General features: G+C 44.7%; 1 protein-coding gene across 14 annotated transcripts in view; it reads right to left on the bottom strand.

The window, feature by feature from the left end:
* The window catches only part of APBB2 (amyloid beta precursor protein binding family B member 2), a 388,287-nt gene that overhangs the window by 36,824 nt on the left and 330,515 nt on the right, over positions 1-20,948 (bottom strand). Inside the window, exon 1 of one of the 14 annotated variants that reach the window (XM_019829601.2) lies at positions 3,255-3,398. The exons of the other annotated variants lie outside the window; for them this stretch is intronic. The gene's annotated coding sequence lies outside the window, so the exon portion shown is untranslated. Of the gene's footprint in view, positions 1-3,254; positions 3,399-20,948 lie in introns of those variants that run through there. 14 annotated transcript variants of the gene reach the window in all.

Genomic DNA, 20,948 nt, shown 5'->3' with positions numbered 1-20,948 from the left:
CAAAACTGGAGCAAAGGTAGAGTTAATTCCGTATGAATTAAAGCTTAAACCTGTCTTTTTTTCTTACTTTGATCCTTTTTCTTTCTTTCTTTCTTTCTTTCTTTCTTTCTTTCTTTCTTTCTTTCTTTCGAGAGTGCGTGCGCATGTCGTGCATGTGAGGGACAGAGAGAGAAGGGCAGAGAGAGGGAATCAAACTCAAACCTTCAATCACAGCCAAAAAGCCTCATAAAATCGTGTCCCCACAAACCTCTTCCACCCCAGCACATACCACTGGCCTCCTTGCTTCTGGCTCCAACCATGCTGGCCTCCTCTCTGATTCTGGAACATGCTGAGCACTTCTCTTCCTCCAAGCTTCCTACTTGCTCCCCACATGCCTGGCTTCTACTCAGCCTTCACATTCAGCTCAAATATCACCTCCTAGGATGGACTGCTTCTTGGTGGTTCTTTTCCCCACTGAACTACTCAGCTGCATTCTCTGTGTCCCTGACCATCTTCCTGGAACTTATAATCTATATTATCTTGCTTCCTAAATTGTTCTTCTGGCTTATCCTCCTGCTTCTTTGGATCTTGTCTGTCTCATTCCATCATGTACCTCACAAGATGCCTGTCACACAGAGGTTCTATATCTGCTGAACAGCAGGCCAATGTATGGATTATAAATATCAAGTACATGTGATGGCCAAAGTTAAACCCTCAAAATAGAAAATGAAGTCTTTTCATCTATACTAATTCATCTGCCCATTCAACATTTCAATTACTTGTGAAGAACATCCTATGCCAGGACCAGAGGAAACCAAAGGTCTAAGAATTTCTCAAAAATATTATATTCTGTGTTTAAAATAGGTGCTTAGAAAAGAACGAGTTACACTACTATTTAATTTATTTTCATGTAACCCGAGGGGTTTGTGGAAAACTCTGGAAACCCAGATGAGTAAGAAGTTACAGGTCATCAATATACTCCAACAAAACAAAACAAAACAAAACAAAAACCATGAAAAGTATAGAGAGAGTAAGGAGGGGTTTTCAAACCGTGTTCTAGGTCCTTAAATCTAGGAGTCATCTCTTCACACTTGGGAGACTGTGGACAGATGGAAAGCTATGCTCAGTCAGTGGTATAGAATGAAGTTCATTTCCCTGAGGGGGTTGTTAAAGATGAAAGCTGTTGAGGTGAGACCAGGAGATTGCATGACTGATAGACAGTTTTTGAAACACACTGGAAGGACCACATCCAAATTAACAACACCCCTGTTCAAACTCTTTCAGAACTCAGCTTCTGGCCCTCCTTGCAGTCCCAGAAGACCGACTCCAGTGCACGATGACCCACGGTCTGATTAATACCTACACCCCTGGCACGGAGGTGACCTTGGCCCTACTTGTGAACACCTACAGCCCTGGGCTCAGCTGGCCTCCAAGGCAACAGCCAGCAGCAACATCCTCTTGACTCACCTCAGGGTCATCCATACTACTTCTTAGGTGTGCTCCAGTTCAAAGGATCTAAAATGGATCCTGTGACAATATTATGTGAGCTCTAAGAAAGCAAGGAGGTACTTGGGCAGTTCCCATTTTAATCACTAGGGCCGAGGCCCAGCATATACCAGGTGTTCAGTCAATACTTATTAAATAAATAATCCCCATTGCTCAAAAGCTAGGACCCACTAGAATGATAGAGGAACTCAATGCAGCAGGTGTCAGAGAGGTAGGGTTCCTGACCCACCCAGCACACAGCCTGTGCCTTCATGCTGAGCCTCACTTACTGCTGAGCCAAGAACGATGGCACCTTCTTCGACAATAAGGGCTGATGCTTTGTGGAGAGTCTTCCCCCATCAGGCTTCTTATTTACACTTCATTTTGGACAACACAGCCACCAACAACTTTTACAAAATTATGGACAAGGGGCCCCTGCGTGGCTCAGTTAAGCATCTGACTCTTGATTTCAGCTCAGGTCATGATCTCACGGTTTGTGAGACTGAGCCCCACATCGGGCTCTGCACTGACAGTGTGGAGCCTGCTTGGGATTCTCTCTCTCCCTCTCTCTCTGCCGTCCCCTGTTCACTATCTCTCAAAAATAAATAAAGAAACATTAAAAAAAAAAACCCAAATTACGGACAAAATTTTCAAATAGGGATTTAAAGCTGCTTTCTTCATAATATGTTATGCTTCTAAGTCCCTGGGAAAGGCATCAGGACACCAAATAACTCCTATCACAAAGCAGTACCAACTAAAAGGCAGTGGCAAAGATCTGAACTTTAGGGAGAAAACTTGCAAACTGCTTTTGTGTCAGAGTGAGGATGGAGAAGAAACTGCCCAATGGTCTAAGGAACCCGAAAAACACAATACAAGGAAAGCGGGCATAACCCACCACTCAGGATTCAAGTCAAGCCAGGCTGCAGCTGCAGTTATAAAAAGAAAAAAAAAAAAAAAAGACTAATGGGATCGTCTGCTCCTCCGCCTTCTCCCACCCAAGGCAGTAATGAAGATTCACAACCACACATTAATTAGGGAATCAATAGATGTGCCTGGTTACAATACTGGTACAGGGAAACAGATAATGGAGAGAGAGAAGGCACAGATTCCCTGAGAATGCGATCAAATCTGTATGCACTATTTACATCATGTTTTTCTTTATATAAAAAACAAAAAACAAAAAACTCCTTTTTCAATGCCAAGAGCAAGGAGGTGATTTTCTACATTTTGGGAATTTGAAACATTTTGTCACATGGAAGTCACACAGATAGATATTCTAAACCATATAACTAAAATTGTTTGTAAATGCAGTCTTTTTACACCAAAGAATATTGCTTTTAATCCCAAAATTGGATTATCAAGATTCTCCTAATAGACAAGAAGACATACATGTGGATTCACCAGAGGGCATGTGAAATGAATACACTCATTTACTCAATCCTAACACTGGCCACAAGAGAAATGCCCAGAGCAGAGCCTCCAAACGGCTACTGCTGCGCTCGTCAATTGGGATCAAAAGCTTCCCGCATCCCACCCCACGCCTCCAATTCACACATTCTTCACCCTTCTCTCCAGCGAGGCAGAAAGGCTCCCCCTTAGCCCTCCAGCTGCCCACGACCAGGCACTTCGCTAAGCGCCGACTCTGGCGAAGGGAGGGTGCAGCCTTTGTCCCGCGAGTCCCCTGGGCCCGCCTCGCTGTCCCCGCGAGCCAGCTCGGGATCGGACCCCGCTCGTTACCTCTGCACGCACCTGCAGACAAAGGCCCGCCGCCCCTTCCCCACGTTTCTCACCTTGGCCTCCCGCGCGGCCCCGGCGCTGGGACGAGGACAGCGGTGACCACCCCAGCCAGCCGGCCGTGGCCGCTCGAACCAGCAGCGGCGCGCTCCTTCCGTCTTAAGTTGAAGCCAGTGCCTTCCGCGCCTCCCAGCGTCCGCGCCTCCCAGCGCCGGGCCTGCCCGCGCTCCCCGCCCGCCGCCGCCCGCCGCGGCCGCCCATTGGCTGCTGGGGAGGAGCCGCCCCTCCCCCCCACCCCCCCGCCAGGTGTGCCCAGCAGGTGTCCCCCGTAGGGGCTTCCAGCTGCCGGACACCAGGCCCGAGGCAAGCAAGTTGGTGGGGGGGGGGGGGGGGCGTGCGGATAGGTAAATACCTTCATCCCCAACGGGCCCACCCGTTCTAGGACGAACATTTCCCATTTTGGACACTCGGGACTTGGCAAGTTCATTCTGATCTCGCTGAACCGCTTTACAAAGTTGACGTCCTGGGCTTGGCTTTCTGGTTCCTAACAGACCCTGCCTGAACCCTGCCGCGGGGAGTCGGGGCGTAGGGGAGCAGGAGGCAGGAGTGGGAGGGGAGGGAGCACCGCAAGCCACAGCCAGAAAGCCTTTTCAATGTCAAGACAAAGCAGGTCCAAACTGTAGCTTGATAAATGAGGCAGCGAGTGCTGAACTGAGCTTAAAGGTATTTTTCAGATTCCCTGGCAATTTACAGGAAACACTTAACAGCAAGTCATTCACCCCTACACACCTCTCCAATCCCGGCATCTCTTATGGCACTTTTTGTTTACTGCTCCAAGATGACACTGGCATCCCAACGCTACCATCTCTAGTTGAGAATCCGCTCCCCCATACACAGAAGCAGGAAAGTGTCCAGTTGGCTAAGTGACAGCATTTTAAATGAATGCTGGCCAGTCATTGACTAAAACAGAGTTTGAAAGGGAAATCCAAGATCTCTTATTGTCTATATTCCGTGTGTACTCAAAGTACTTCTTCTAATTGATTCTGGGCAAGATGTTTGATTGGACAATTTAACCAAATGAAATAGGCAGGGGACATCAGCCATGTTTTCTGTTATATTCAAAGTACCATACACTTTTTTTTTTTTTTTAAAACAGGGAAAGGAATATAATCCACAAAACACACACAAGAAAATCAAGGGAGTGTGTAACTAGGAGTCTTGTCTGGGTTTAGTAAAACACACCACAGGTATACTGGTAATTCTTTTAGTGTTCGCGTTTTATTTTATTTATTTATTTTTTAATTTTTTTTTTTCAACGTTTATTCATTTTTGGGACAGAGAGAGACACAGCATGAACGGGGGAGGGGCAGAGAGAGAGGGAGACACAGAATCGGAAACAGGCTCCAGGCTCTGAGCCATCAGCCCAGAGCCCCGACGTGGGGCTCGAACTCACGGACCACGAGATCGTGACCTGAGCTGAAGTCGGACGCTTAACCGACTGTGCCACCCAGGCGCCCCTAGTGTTCGTGTTTTAAAAGCAGATTAAACATCTACTCATTTGTTCAACATTTATTAAGCTCTTCCTAAATGCTGGGCTCTGTGCTGACAATTCTATTGTAGGCTTTTCTGGTTATCAGCTGTTTTTCAAGGAGGACATGTTTTAACACATGGCATATCTGAATCTATGACCAATAATTCCTCAGCTATTTAGAAATGCTGTTTACAATGAGCTGCTCTGGCAACCACAACTGTGTGGAACACAGCCTCCACTGGAAGTGGGGGTGAGTCTTGGGCTTGGGGTTCAGCAGTCAGAACAGTCATCACCAAATCTGGAGATACGAGCTGATTTCACAGAATCCCACCTGTCACCCCTTCGAGGCTGCCCTTCTTTCCTTACGCATAATTCTAGGGAGTTTGGTTACTTGCCTATAGGAGGGTGGAAACAACAAATGAGAAGCAAAAGAGCTGCCAGATGCCCGAAGGTAGCAACACAGTATGACAGCTGAGCGTCCCCTGGCAGAGAAGTCGTGATTGACAAGTCCTGCCAACTCTACTGGCCACTGTCCTCTCAAACTCATTACCCTCCCTCCAACCCCATTGCCTCCACCCTATTTCCAGCCACCACCATCTCTCATCTAGATGGTTAGAACAGTCTTCCAACGGTCTCCCTGGTTCCACTCTCACCCCCGACGGGCTACTCTCACAGCTGCCACACGTGTGTCCCTTTAAACAAACAAACAAATCACAAACCTGAGCATCCATGCTCAGACTGTACAACCCTCCAATGGCTTCCCATTGACTGGAGAGATACAGTCCATAATCATTTCAAGGGTCACTGAGGCCTCCTGCGATCTGGTCCTTATTCTCCCTACAACCGATGTTGCAATCACATTCCCTCCTTCTTCTCTCTGCTCCAGCCTCATGCTCCAGTTTCTGGAACATTCCCAGCTACTTCCCACCTCAGAGGCTTTGCACCATCTGTTCCCTCCTCTGGAACGCTCTTCACTGCACCGCTCATCTGGCTAATCCCTTTCGTCCTTCATATCTCAGTCCACTTCCTTGGGAAAATCTTCCTAAGTGGCAGTTCGTACCCCTACCCTCTCCATTCCCCAGCGTCCCAGATATTTTCTTTACAGTCCTCTTCTCCCTCACTTTATGGTGAGTCTTATACACTTACTGTAGTGTCTGGTTTTGTTTCTGTGTAGTAAAGAATTCAACCTTGACCCAACAGAGGTCTGGCCTTGTCCCTCAGCTTCTGGAGGTAAGCTCTTAGACCATGGCATGTCATGCCTATTACTAGTGTTTCTGTCTGCCTGCAGGTCTTGGGTCACACTAGGTAGTCTAACAATGTGGTCTGAGGCAGGGGCTTTGGGTTATTCGGCATCAATTCCACTTCTGGAGGGGCTAGAGTCTGAGGTCAACCTCATGGGTCATCAACCATGCCTATGTGATGGAGCCTCAATAAAAATTCTGGACACCAAGGCTCAGATGAACTTCCCTGGTCAGCAATACTTTGTGCATACTATCACACACTGATGCTGGAAAAGCTATACTGTCCATGACCCCACAGAGAGAGGACAACCGAGGCTCTCTGGAAATTTCCTGAACTCTGCCCTATGCAACCCTTTCTTTGGCTGATTTAAAAAAAAAATTTTTTTTTTAATGTTTATTTTTGAGAGAGAGAGAAAGAGGGAGACAGAGCACAAGCAGGGAAGGGGCAGAGAAAGAGAGGGAAACAGAATCTGAAGCAGCTCCAGGGTTTGAGCTGTCAGCACAGAGCCCGACACGGGGCTCGAACCCACAAACCGTGAGATCGTGACCTGAGCCGAAGTTGGACGCTTAACCGACTGAGCCACCCAGGCGCCCCTTTCCTTGGCTGATTTTAATCTGTATCTTTTAGGTGTAACAAACCACAACTGTGAGTGTAATAGTTTGTAAGTCTTTCTAGTTAGTGAACCTAAGACTGGTCTTGTGGACTGTTCACCATTGTATTTTCAGCATCAAGCACATTTCCTGATACACAGTTAGTACTTAATACAGTTCATAATGATCAAATTTAATCAATTAATTTTTTCCTATAGGTACTTTTTTTTGTTTTAAAGTTTACTATTTATTTTGAGAGAGAGAGAAGTCGGGGAGGGGGGGCACAGAGATGCAGAGAGAGAATCCCAAGCAGGCTCCGCACTGTCAGTGCAGAGCCTGATGTGGGGCTCGATCTCACAAACCATGCAATCATGACCTGAGCCCAAATCAAGAGTGGGACGCTTAACCGACCGAGCCACTCAGGCGTCCCTTCTAAAATGAGCATGTAATGAACATGTAATGCCTTTACAATTTAAAGAATAAATTTTCATTTTGTCAACTCTTACTCCTGAGTCAAGGTCCAGATCAAAAGTCAGGTCTTCCATGAAGCCTTTTCCTACTCCCCAGGGCTCATCATTCTTGCCTTTGTGTTTCTGTGGCCCATGGCTCTGCTTTCCTAGCAGTCAGTGGTACTGAAACATTTGTTTCTGTGAAGGACTTGTGTTAGATCAATTCTGAATCCCTAGTGCCGGGCGTGGTGCTTACACAGAGCAGGTACACAAAAGGTATTTACAGAATGAAGGGAATTTTTAAAAAAGGGTTTAGTTTATAAAAAGATAGGTTCAGCCATCTACGAAATTCTGATACGTTTTGCAGTTCATTCCCTGAAAAGTAAGGTAGCTGTTACTGCAGTAACTGAGTGTTATCATGGCGTACAACTCCATTATTTGCTTTTTTAAAAATAAAAGTGTTCCTCGAAATTATTATCCACTTTAAAAACCTGACATGCTTTAAATAAAAGTATGGAAGCAGATCGCCAAGCCTTTAAAAGTCATCTGACTCCCTAATTAGAATGAAATATTACAGTTTATTTACATAATACATTTTAAAAATATAAAAAAAAAACAACTACTAATCTTTCTCTCCTCCATACTAACCTAATTGAAAATTCAACCAGCACACTAATAATCTATGATGTCCCCAAGTAGCATAGAAAAATCAATTTTATTTCCTTCAGACCTGCATTTAAACTGGATAATAACTGCTATAATGTGCAACGGCCATAATCCAATTTCAATTTGTTTGATTAGATGAGTATAAACATTAAACAAGAAAGTCACAGGATTGTCATAACAATGTTCACACTGTTAACTCATTATAGAACAAAGCATTTTCATTTGCTACTAGAAAATATGCTGCTAGAAAATATGTAAATATGAATTCAAACAATCCTTGAGTACTGCCCACAAAGATCTTTACATTGTCTCACCCAAGATAAAAGCAGCTTTGAACTTGGAGGCCACTAGCAACTCTCCCTGAATTTAGTATAAGGAAAACTCCAAATGATTCCTTAAATATTTGAAGTCGTATTTAAACATTCCTTGGGTGGTTCAGTCGGTTACGCGTCCGACTCTTGATTTCAGCTCAAACCATGATCTCGAGATGGGCTCTGTGCTGACAGTGCAGAGCCTGCTTAGGATTCTTTGTCTCCCTCTCTCTCTCTGCACCTCCCCTGGTCACTCGCGCTTGCTCTCTCTCTCTCTCTCTCTCTCTCTCTCTCTCTCTCTCTCAAAAATAAATAAATAAACATTCCTCTGTTACCACATTGCATAATTACAAAGGATATCAAAGCAGCACCCAGGTCAGTGGTTCTCGAATTATACCGTGCATACTAATCATTAAAATGAAGATGTCAGGGCTCACCCCAAGAGTATGATTCAGTAGGTCTGGGGTGACCCATGCTCTTCTCATATACGTACCTGAAGGACTCAGAGGCAGGTGGCCCGTGGACTACATGCACTGAGAAACTGTTTCCAGAGAAGGGGACTGGAATTGTGTGGAGGAAGGAAGTCAAACAACACAGATAAAGACAATGGACAATGTGATGTTGTGGCTTTTTCTGTGTCCCCCAACTAGACTCTGAGCTCCTGGAAACTCAACCACGCCTTATTTGGTTTTGGTATCTTTGGTGCCCATCTCAGCAGAGAACACTTACTAAATTAATTTCACTGTAGCAAAGTGGCACGCACCCACACTCACACTTGCACTGACATCAGGAAAATGCACCAACAGTACACTTCCGGGGGTCACACACAATCCCAACAAGGTTATCAATCAAGCAGGTGGGATGTTTGTGCAGGACCTCGACCTCGATCAGTGCCTTTCAGGCTGCCATGTGCAAATGCATCCTCTGGGGATTTGTTAAAATGCCAACACTGATTCAGCAGGTTTGGGGTGGGACCTGTATTTCTTAAAAGCTCCCAGGTGAGAGGCACCTGGGTGGCTCAGTCGGCTAAGCGTCTGACTTTGGCTCAGGTCATGATCTCACTGTTCATGGGTTCGAGCCCCACATCCGGCTCTGTGCTGACAGCTCAGAGCCTAGAGCCCACTTTGGATTCTGTGTCTCCCTCTCTCTCTGCTCCTTCTCCTGCTTGCACTCTGTTTCTCTCTCTTGCAAAAATAAACAAACATTAAAAAATTTCTTTTTAAAAGTTCCCAGGTGATGCTGATGCTCTAGTCCAGAGACTCTATTGTGAGTGGCGAGACACCAGACGCAAATGAGCCCAACAATGGCCACAAGGATAAATAAACAGCAAAAAGGAATGTAAACTCAGATCCACAATGAACTCAAACAATAAAAGCCAGGGAGTTGTGCACCAAGAGTAATCTTTCCCAACTTATTTTAAAGGACTGTGTACCTGACGGTTGCCCTCAGAGGAATCCATAACGTGAATTTTTGAAAGAAAACCTCCTCCACCCACAAAACACCAGACACAGCAGAAGTTTTCCTTGCACTCACATACGGATGCGACGTTTATTCTAAAAATCCTCCAGGTTTGACCACAGCATCTTGTAATGAAGATTTTGAAAAAAACAAAACAAGACAAAAACCCTATTCTCCTGTCCAATGACCTGAATTCTTCATGCTCTGCCCCATAACATGCAAGGGCTATTTATAATAGATGTGTACAACAAAAATCTTTGTAAGTGGAAGACATTTCCAAGCCCTAATCAGGGAGCATAGCTCGTTTTCTGAATGCAATATTCAGCAGACAGAACCTCCCACTAGACCAAAGACAGTGGGCATTTCCCTGGCATTCACTGTACTATAGAGAAATTGACTTATCCTTCCTCCCCCCACTTCACCCAATAGTTCTCTTGTTCCCATCTGCTAGGGGGTGGGAGGTGAACATCGATTGTTACCCTTTATGATTCAGAATCCTGTGAGAATCAGCTCAGCACTCAATTCTCAAAGTGCATCTGGCTCCATCATCTCCCTATGCAACCCCTTGGAAGGCAGAACTGCAGGGAGGTACAGGGGCCCTGAATGCATGAGGATGAAGAGGGCCAGGCTGTCTCCAGGTCTACTCAGGAATGAAAATGAGGGTCAAGGGAAATGGCTGCTGTCTGGCAATTTCCACAATTAAAATTAGAGAAAAATCACGTTTGTGTTTCTGTATTAGAAACTCAAGCTCAGGGGCACCTGCGTGGCTCAGATGGTTAAGTCTCCTACTCCTGATTTCGACTCAAGTCATGATCTCACCATCGAGCTCTGACGTGATTGAGTTTCAACGAGAAGGAGCCCCAGATGGGGCTCCGCGCTGACTGTAGCCTGCTTAAGATTCACTCTCTCCCTCTGCCCATTCCCCACTTGCACACATGTACTCTCTCTTTCAAAATAAAAGAAAGAGAAAAAAGAAAAGAGAAACTAAAGCCTAAACTCATATTAAACCTACGGTTGGGAAAGTGGAGGCAGGGGCAATCAACTCTGGTTTACCACTGGTCTGGTTTCTGTCCCTATAGTTTTGCCTTTGCTCAAATGTCATCCATGGAACCAAACTATATGTAGCTCCGGAATTTTGCTTCTCTTACTTAGCGTAATTGTTGAGCGTGTATCGGCGCTTCGTTCCTTTTTACTGCTGAGAAATTTCATTGCATGGATGTACCATGGTGTGTTTATCCATCTACCAGTGGTGGATATTTACGTTGTTTCCAGTTTGGGGCAATTATAAATAAAACCAATAATAAGAAAATCCACCCCATTTTTTAAAGGCACAAAAACATTTAAACAGATACCTCACCAAAGAAGATACATGGTTTTCGTAAGCACAGGAAAGATGCTCAACGTCCTTATTCATTAGGGAAATGCAGGTTCAGAGCACAACGGGTTACCACGTCACACATTTTAGAGTGCTGACATAACAGCGACAAAACCCCACGGAAACCGGGCAACACAAAGTGCTGCCGAGGACGCTGAGCACACGGGGCTCATCCACTGTCGCCGGGAAAGCAAAGGGGGAGTTACTTCACAGAGTGCGTTGGCAGTTTCTCCAGAAGCTAAACACCCCATTCCCACACAACCCAGCAGTCCCACTCCTGGGTGTTTACCCGGAAGAAGTGGAAACTTATGTTCACCCAAAAACCTACACGTGAATGCTTACAGAAACGTTATTCATGGCTCACGATTAACTTCCCCTTTTTTAAAAGTTTATTTATTTTGAGAGAGAGAGAAAGTAGGGGAGAGGCTGAGAGAGAGGGAGAGAGCCAGAATCCCAAGCAGGCTCTGTGCTGTCAGTGAGGAGCTGGATATGGGGCTTGACCTCAAGAATCGTGAGATCATGACCTGAGCCAAAAACGAGTCAGATGCTTAACCAACTGAGCCACCCAGACGACCCTTGTCTTCCCTTTTGAGATGAATAGGCAAACTGTCCTTTTGGTGGGTCCCCTGACTAAAACTTACTTCAGCTTTGCAATGTTCACAGACCCAATGATCACAGATCATACCAGTGATCTTTAAAAAGTAATTAGGAGGGGCGCCTGGGTGGCTCAGTTGGTTAAGCGTCCGACTTCGGCTCAGGTCACGATCTCGCGGTCCGTGAGTTCGAGCCCCGTGTCGGGCTCTGTGCTGACAGCTCAGAGCCTGGAGCCTGTTTCAGATTCTGTGTCTCCCTCTCTCTGACCCTCCCCCGTTCATGCTCTCTCTCTGTCTCAAAAATAAATAAACGTTTAAAAAATTAAAAAAAAAAAAGTAACTAGGAGAGGGGCGCCCGTGTGGCTCAGTTGGTTAAGCATGTGACTCGGCTCAGGTCATGATCTCACGGTTCGGGAGTTCCAGTCCTGCATCCCGGTGAGCTCGTGTCATGTTTCCGGTGAGCCTCTCTGTCTCTCCCTCCCTCTCTGCCCCTCGCTCACTTGTACGCTTTCTCTCTCTCTCTCAAAAAAAAAAAAAAAAAAAAAAAAAAAAGATTATAAAATAGAGCCACTTAATTTCTTGGTGGTCACAAAACTCCATTCTTAGAGTTTGCGGTTGAGGCTGAATCCCATAGGTAAGTTTAATTTTTAATTTTCTTAAGTGTTTATTTATTTTTGAGAGAGAGAGAAAGCACAAAAGTGGGGCAGGGGCAGAGAAAGGGGAACAGAGGATCCAAAGCGGGCTCACTGCTAAGAGCAGTGAGATCGTGAACTACAAGACCATGACCTGAGCTGAAGTTGGACGCTTAACTAACTGTACTTAACCTTGAACCACTCCTTTTCCACACTTTGCCTTCCCTCTTCTATTTATGTGCCCTCATCCCCCAAAGAGATGTCAGCCATGTCAGGAACTATGGAAAGTAAAGCAGATGAAATTTGCCAGCTTTTAGATCCTTTGGTGCTGGAGTTTACATTAAAACATTATTTATAACTGCTAGTATCTGTCCTATCTTCATGTTCAGCAGGAAGTTCCTAATTGTGAAGGACAATGGTATTTCAGAGGAATTTTGATATATTATCCAGCATAGCAACGCTTGTTTTCATAAATAAAGCTTTACTGGAACACAGCCACAGTGATTCATTTCTGTCTTGTCTATGGCTGCTTTTATCTAACGGTGGCAGAGTTGAGTAGTCAAGACAGAGACAGAATGACCCACAAACCCTAAAATATTTACAGTCTTTCCTTTTATAGAAAAATTTGCTGACCCTTGATCTAGCAGAATGGCCTTTTGGTCATTCAATTAATATGAACCATTAGTGTACTATTTGTGTAGACTTGTATAACTACTAATTTGCATAGCATTTTATGTCTTCACGTAAGAACAGTTTTGTATCTTCAAACATCAACAAATGTCTGTTCATATCTATCATTTCCTTATCCCATGAGCTGTAATAAGTTGGCAATTACTACCATTTCCTTTTCACAGGTAAAGGGGTTCAGAGAGTGAGTTTGTAAGAGGTGAGACCAGAACTTGAGCGCAACTCATTCTCCAAATCAGCTCTTGTCACAAAATAAATAAATAAATAGATAGATAAATAAAAAAATAAAATACGTAGAAAATAAACAAAACACACAGCACACACAGCAAGCTGATCATTTAGTGAGCCAGCTAAGATCAGCTTGGAGTTTCATCTGCCTTAATGCCCCACTGAGCTCATTCAATTAAATTCAGTGCCACACAAAGTTCACACGTGAGGCTCAAGTCCTGAGATGATGTCTTTCTTTTATCCTAATTTCTGGCACGTACAGACTGCTGAAAGGCTTCTCTTTCTTACAAACTGTATCCCTTTCATACACATGAGTTGACTATACGAGTTAATGATCAGACAGTTGATTCGGGTTTCAGGGAAGCTAGAGATCAGATCATTTCTGGGGCTCTTTATGAAAAGGAATACAAAAGTACCTTCCTTTTGCAAATTTTACAAAAACCAGGTGCACTCACTGCTAAACCTTAAAAGGGGCCCTAATTTTTTTAAATTTCTTTTAACGTTTATTTATTTTTGAGAGAGTGAGACAGAGCACCAGTGGGGGAGGGGCAGAGAGAGAGGGAGACACAGAATCGGAAGCAGGCTCCAGGCTCTGAGCTGTCAGCACAGAGCCCGACGCGGGGCTCAAACCCACAAACAGCGAGATGACCTGAGCTGAAGTCGGACACTTAATCGAATGAGCCACTCGGGCAAAGGGGCTCTAAATTTGAAGCTTCATGATCATACTAGTAAATCCTCTGTGAATTATCTTCCCCGCTCAACGAAAGGAAGCTCATATATTCCAGACAGAGCTCTTAGTAAGAAGCGGCCCTTTCTGACTAAACAGACTCATTACTCAATTCTGCCATCCCCACTGATTCCTCATAAAGTTGCAAGACTGAAAGCATTCATGCTTAATCTCAGCAAACTCTACAGTCTTCAGTCTAGAGCAGGGGTGTTCAAAGGGTGGCCCGCAGATAAAATTCGCCTCACTTGGGGATTTGGTAGGAATGCAAGTTCTCAGGCTCTACCCCAGACATCCTGAATCACAAACTGTGAGGACGGGACTCAGCCATCGTGCTTTTTGAACACCGACAGCGGATTCTGACGCGGCTCAAGGTGGAGCATCTCCGGTCCTCTAGATTGTAGATGCCACACTCTCTGCTCATGTAGAAAACATTTTGAGAAAAAGAGGGGGGGAAAACGACATCATTTAAGCAAGTTTTATAACTTGTCTTTAGGAACACAACAATCCAATGGCCAATTTCAACGGTAAGCAATCCCATTTTTAGGAGTTTCGGAAAACATGACGTGCAAGATGTGTGAGGATTAACCAGAAGGAGAGGAGCAAATGCTTACAGCTCAAAGTCTGCTTGGACGATTTCTGAGTGCACCGATGTCAATTAAATGAATTCATGACTTATTGAGTGAGTGAAAATGTATATTTAAACACTCCTGATACAGTCAGACTGAATCAGTATTCTGAACTCTGAATCATCTTAGAAGCTGAAGGAACTTCTCACAAAGAACCTAAATTACTTACTTCAGATAAAATTCCTTATTTTCAAAGACTGGGGGCTGGACCAAATCAATCCTTTTAACCATCAAAGGACCATTTTATTATTTTTAGCCACCAAGGATGTCTTATTTTAAAATGCATTTCTCATACAAATAATAAACGACTTTGATTTGCACCCACACTGCCTTTCTCTGTCAGTCAAAGGTATACTTAGCCACTACTCACAACTTCTGGTCAGCATGAGCTAACCAGCGTTGCCCTTCTGAGTTGATATATTTTAATTCCCACTAGAAGCAAAGACCTGTAATGTTTTGGTTGGCTTGCGGAGCTTTGTATTATACAAATGCAAAATTTTCCCTTTCGCCTTTCCTCATCTATAAAAGGCAAATAACACCTGTCTTCTAAGGCCTGTTCTAAGGATTAAAATAAAACAAACAAAACCCCCCAGATATAATGTAATTAGCATTGCATCTGGCACAAATATGGCCACTGCTATTCCCATGATGATCAAGCTGTTTGACATCTTGAAATGAGCTCTACAGTGGATACTTGTTCGCTTATCCGTGTTGGCCCCCCTTTCTGGGAAATACCACACCACCCAAACCCATGTGGAACAGCAGGTTCCTTGTTGACATCTTGCGTGAAATGAACCTGGCCAGTTAATTTAGACTAAGGTGGGTGACTGGTCTATGCCGGGTGAGAGTCTCTCCCCTCAGGAATTTGGAATTGAGAGACTACATTCTAAGACTGGCTAGAAAAGAAATCGTTATTTTTTACCGTATGAAGCCAAGAAGAGTACATCCTGACATTACTTCAGACTCTGGGTTCCAAAGGACAACCAAATTGTCCTTTGTTTAAGATCACTCGAATTGTTTTCTGTTGCTTGTAATCAATGGTCTTTAACTAACACCCACACCCCCAGTGTGGTAGAACCACATGAGGTGAGGTCAGTCCCGACCTGATAGTTTGTGACTGCAAAGTAGTCAATGGCAGTTAGGATGGCTGTGTCCTCAGCACATGTCCAGGTAGACATATCTTCCAATAGGTGGGAATCCAGAAAGGGAGTGAGTCCCTTGGCAAAACACTGAAAACTCAGACGAATTAGAGTTGAACATATCAGCCCATCCAAACCCTTGGGAGAAGGAGAGATTTAATGAAAAAGGTTTTATGCTGGGGTCTGTTACATGCCAACTGTGGGATTCTGGTTGATTCGCTTTACCTCCTGAGTTTCAGTTTCCCATGAGACCACAACAGCAGCACCAACGGCCATCACAATAATAATGGTGGTAGATGGGTGCCCAGTCCTTATCAGTCAGGGCACAACCAGGAAAACAAAACTGCTATAAACAGTGCAAACAGGGAGTTTCACAAAATTGGTGATTTGAGTAATGGAAGAGTTGAAAAGCCAACAGGTGACAGGTGGCTGGAGCCACGAAGTGACAACAGCCAGGAGGCCCAGAGAGGGGAGAGGAACCCTTGCTGGTTTTCACTCCTTCAGCGCCTCCCAGTGGCCAAATCCAGGCACAGCCTGGAAATACAGCCTGGTGGGGGGTGGGGCAGGGGGTCAGAGGCCAGCAGGGGAGGGCTAGGATGGAACAGGGGTTCAACCAGACAACTGCACTCACTATGGATGTGCCAGACGCCGTCCTCAGCTCTCAGCGAGAGCAACCCACTCACTCCTGGGAGGTAAGCAATGTTAGTTCCTGATGAGGAAACTGAGGTACAGAGAGGGTGATGTAACTTGCCCAAGAACACATACATAGTAAGTGGCAGACAGGGCTGCGGTTCAAATCTGGAGAACCCATTTGATTTCTTCCAGAGGTGTGGCAAACAAAAACAAAAGGCCCCATTGTCGTAAGTGCTGTGTGTCTGTTGTTAGTGCAAATGCTTTAAACACTTAATATTCAAACACTACATTTAGGCTGTTTATCCACAAACTAAACGTCCTGGGTGTTCTTGCTCGTTCTGAACACTGCATACGGCTCTGTGCCGGGAGCCGCTACAAATTCAGCCCTTCTGATTCACAGTCAGGTCCTCAAAACAAGTTCTCCCTTTGCAGCCATGGTCAGTTTTCCAGGCGAACAATTCTCTCCTTTCTTTTTCCCCTCATTTAGGTATTTATCAGTAAACTACTAAATTTCGGAGATGATGGTAGGTATGGAGAATAGCCACCATTCGAGCCTCTTCCTCCAAGTTTTTACTTTTCCTGTATATAGGTTACTGGTTGTTTTTTTGTTTTTCTTTTTATTTTTTTTTTAATCTGAATATAGTTGACACCCAGTGTTACATTACTTTCAGGTGTACAGGATAGTGATTCAAAAAGTTTATGCATTTTGTTATGCTCACCACATGTGCCATCTGTCCCCACAAAGTGCTGGTACAGTACCACTGACTATATTCCCTGTGCCCTACCTTTTATCCCCGTGACTTACTCATTCCACAATGGAAAGCGGGCCTCTCACACTCTCCTTCAACCCTCCCCGCGTCCTCTGGCAGCCATTAGTTTGTCCTCCATATTTATAGGTTTGATTCTGCTGCAAAGTTAGTTACACGAGGACTCGGGCCAATCTGTGCCCGCCTGCCCCACGTCCGTGGCAGGTGTTGACCAGCGGATGACAGACTCCTCAGCAAGCCGGTTGTGGTCTCCCGGCCCTTCTCACACTAGCAGTTCAGGTCTCTAACGTCATTAGGTCAAAGATGGCGTGGGGTGCCTGGGTGGCTCAGTCGGTTAAGCGTCTGACTCTTGGTTTTGGCTCAGGTTACGATCTCACGGTTCGTTGAGTTTGAGCTCCACATCAGGCTCTGCACTGACAGTGCAAAGCGTGCTTGGGATTCTCTCTCCCTCACTCTCTCAGAAATAAATAAACTTAAAAAAAAAAAAAAAAGATGGTGAGTAACCTCTATTTACTATTCTGGTAATAGGATAAACATTTCCTAAAAATAAGGCAAATGTCTGAAGGGACTGCCTTATAAACAAAATAGGGCAGAATTTTAGATTGTAGACAAGGAACGTATATGAAACCACAAAGGCTTTTGAGGGAAAAAAAATGGCTTTGATATTTCTTGGCTTACACCACTGTATTAGTTTCCTTGCCAGTTATACAACTGCTTATTTTTCTTCATAGGCTTAATGCTGTGAAGGCTTATTGCCTGTGGTATTTATCACTAAATACTTAGTAAAGGCTAAAACTTACTGGAACTCACGTGCATTGGCACGTCGGCTTCCGGATACTACTTTAGAAATGGAGGAATATGAGGTCACTCCACTATGCACCTGTGTGTCTCTTAAAACGAACAAAGTACAAATGAATATGCACCACACCACCTTCAAGCTTAAATGGCAGGGAGAGAAAACATTCTAGTGTCTAAAAACGTAGACACCAAAGCATGTTATACATCATTTCGGAGGAAGACATAGTTCTCTGGCAATAAACTGCTCACCCATGAAATGAAATAACCCTTCTAGGAAAGGATGATTAATTATTTAATAAACATCGTGTATTTTTAACTTCACTGTGAAAAATAAATGGGAGGAAGTGCTCTACGAATCTCAACGGGCAGCACTCTCGGCCTCCAGCCCACTTCGCCCCACATTGTAGGTGCACAGGAGGCGGGGCTCGAGTGAGGGACAGCGGGGGTGGGGGTGGCGGTTCTCTGCCAGGTGCCCATGGCAGGCCTGCTCTCCTGGACTATCTCACCCGAGCTGCATGTAGGTTCTAAAGCCCCCATCTCTACACAGGAGGACACCAAGGCTCAGAGTGAGTAACTTGCCCAGCGTCACAAAGCCAAGAAGAGGCCGATCCAGGATCTGCTGGGGCGTGCTGAACTCAAAAGGTCTTTCCAAGATATCATCATCTGGACCACCCAGAGGAGGGGAGAGCTGAGGAAGGAGAATGGAGGAGCAGAGCAGGGGAGAAGAGAGCTCCGGTAGCAGAGTCGACCTACCTGACTGTGGTAGGTTGAGAAATGGTCCCCAGAGTATCAGGTCCTAATCCCTGGAACCTGTAAATACTACCTTACAGGGGAAAAAAGATCTTTGCAGATACGATTAAGCTGGAGATTTTGAGGTGGGGATAGTCTGGGTGGGCTCTAAATCCAACAGCAAATGTCCCTATGAGGGAGAGGCAGAGAGATCACACACACAGAAGAGGATGTTATGTGAAGAGGATGCAGGGACTAGGGGAATGGCCACAGCCAAAGAACGGCCAGGAGCAACCAGAAACTGGAAGATGCTGGGAGCGGATTCTTCCCAGGGTCTCCGGAGGGAGTACGGTCTTGCTAACACCTTGATTTTGCCCACTGAAACGAATGTTAGACTTGCGACCTCCAGGCTGTGAGAGAATTCATTTCTGTTGCAAGCCAGCAAGTTTGTGGCAATATGTCATGACAGCCACAGGAAACGAATACACTGCCCCGCTGGGTACAAGCTGAGAGTTGCCGCTGTGCGTGCCTCAGCCTGGCTGGCACCCAAATACCAAGAGATATACCCCATCCTCGTCAGGGGCTTTCAACTCTTTTTCTAAAGCTTCCTTCCCCCGTCCCGTGTGATCCTCAACACGAGAAACAGCTGGTATGTCTGCATTAATGGCTAAAAGGAGTAGGAAAAAGCACTGGTCCAGAGTTTAGGATTCACGGTTTCAGACACAGCTCAATCGCTTTTTTGGGGGTGCAACACTAAGCAAGTCATGTGAAAGTTCTACGTCTCATTTTCCTGATCTGTAAAAGCCATCGTGATATGTCCTTCAGTCTCTGAAAAGATTCAAGGAGGTAGTGTACACAGACCCTCAGTAAACTATAAAGCGTTGTATTAAAACATGGAAAGAGTCCTGATCACTCCCCCTTCATTCTCTTCTTCATACAATCAAAAGCATTCTTAAGCATCTCGTATAACGAGAGTATCATGTTGAGTCACACACAAGGAAGTGTAAGGCACCAGAGCTGGCCGGATTTATCATCTTCCTGGGGAGACATACACACCCACAACATTAAGTAACAGCACAAGGTTGAAAAGATTCGGTGCCAATAATATCTACGTGACTACAGAGATAAAAGAGATTGTGGAGCACTGTAGTGGTGTGAATACCTGGTCCTCTTCTTAGGGCAGGAGTGTATTTCCCCACCCCCTGAAGTCAGGCTCGGTCACGTAACTTGCTTTGGTCAATGAAATGTGAGCAAGACGTTGTTTCCAGGCAGACCTTTTAAGAGTCAGTGCATCTTTTTTTTCTTGAGACCATGGCTGGCAATAGTCTAGTCTAGTTAGTGTCTGTATCATCAGCCTCAGACACAGCATGAGGGCAACAACTATAAAAAGCAGCGCCTCCAGTCAATCTGCCATGGACAGTTAGCAGAATGAGAGTTGTTTAAGCCACTGAGCCCTTTGGTTGCAGCATAAACTAGACAGTGCTGACTGATACAAAGGGTGACAGAAAGGCTAACAATACAGACGGAACCCAGGCTAAGCCACAGGGCCAGCAATGTCATATAATACTTGACAGGTATATTATAAAGTGACTCATGGGTCTCAAGGACTCATATAATTACTTACTATTCTACTTAATACAACCTTATGAGGATAGCGACCATGAAGCTTATTCATAACTACATCCTTGGCACCAACCACAGTGGCTGGTGCATAGTGGGGATATAATAAATGGGTGTCTAATAAATCCCCAGAGAGGTAGATGGGACCACATAACAGAGGAAGGAGGGAGGAAAGAAACCCCACAGATTGACACTTCAAGGTAGGAATGAGGATGATGTGGCCTTGGGCATGAAGAAGGCCAACACAGATCACCTAAAAATATACAGGTACAATTATGCTTAAGTTAGCACTGTAAAGCTTAAAAAAAAAGATGGTGTGCCTTCTGGATGATGACAGCCATTTCCATTCTCCTCCTGTCCTGATTAATACACTTCCTTGGTATCATCTGTTTTAATATCATGGTTTCAACGCCTAAAAGAATGATTAACAACATTATCATTAAAAGCCATCGAAGATTCAAAGACTTAAGATATATACCATTTTTTTAAAAAAAGAATCATTCTAATTTCTACAGCACAGACGTACTAAAACCTGATCTTTTAAAAAAAAATTTTCCCTCCTTTTTATTTTCAACCCTTGACTTAGTGAATTTAATGAACAGGATTAGGTTATATCTTCCTTAATAAATATCCTCCATAGCTTCTCTTATGTGAGTAAAAAAGACAAAGCAACTCTTTAGCTAGGAGCTATATGGAGATAAACCAAGACATTTCCTTTAGGCAAGAAAGGGGCACAATCACTGCTAGGCCCCCGAATGTGTGGGGAAAATATATTAAGAAATTCTACACCATCCATTAGATGCAATACTTTTAGTAATCGCTGCTTGTCTTTGTAACGGGATCCCTGGTGGTAATCAAACGGAGTCTGGCAAGCAAGTACCGTGAGGGCTGAGGTGGTTTCCGTGATACTATGATTCTCTAATTCATGAAGAAAGCCACAGATGTCATT

The sequence above is a fragment of the Felis catus genome, chromosome B1 (genome assembly GCF_018350175.1).
Source record: "Felis catus isolate Fca126 chromosome B1, F.catus_Fca126_mat1.0, whole genome shotgun sequence".
Lineage (NCBI taxonomy): Eukaryota > Metazoa > Chordata > Mammalia > Carnivora > Felidae > Felis > Felis catus.
Note: the sequence above shows the minus strand (reverse complement) of the source record. Positions and strands in the feature narration are given on the sequence as shown.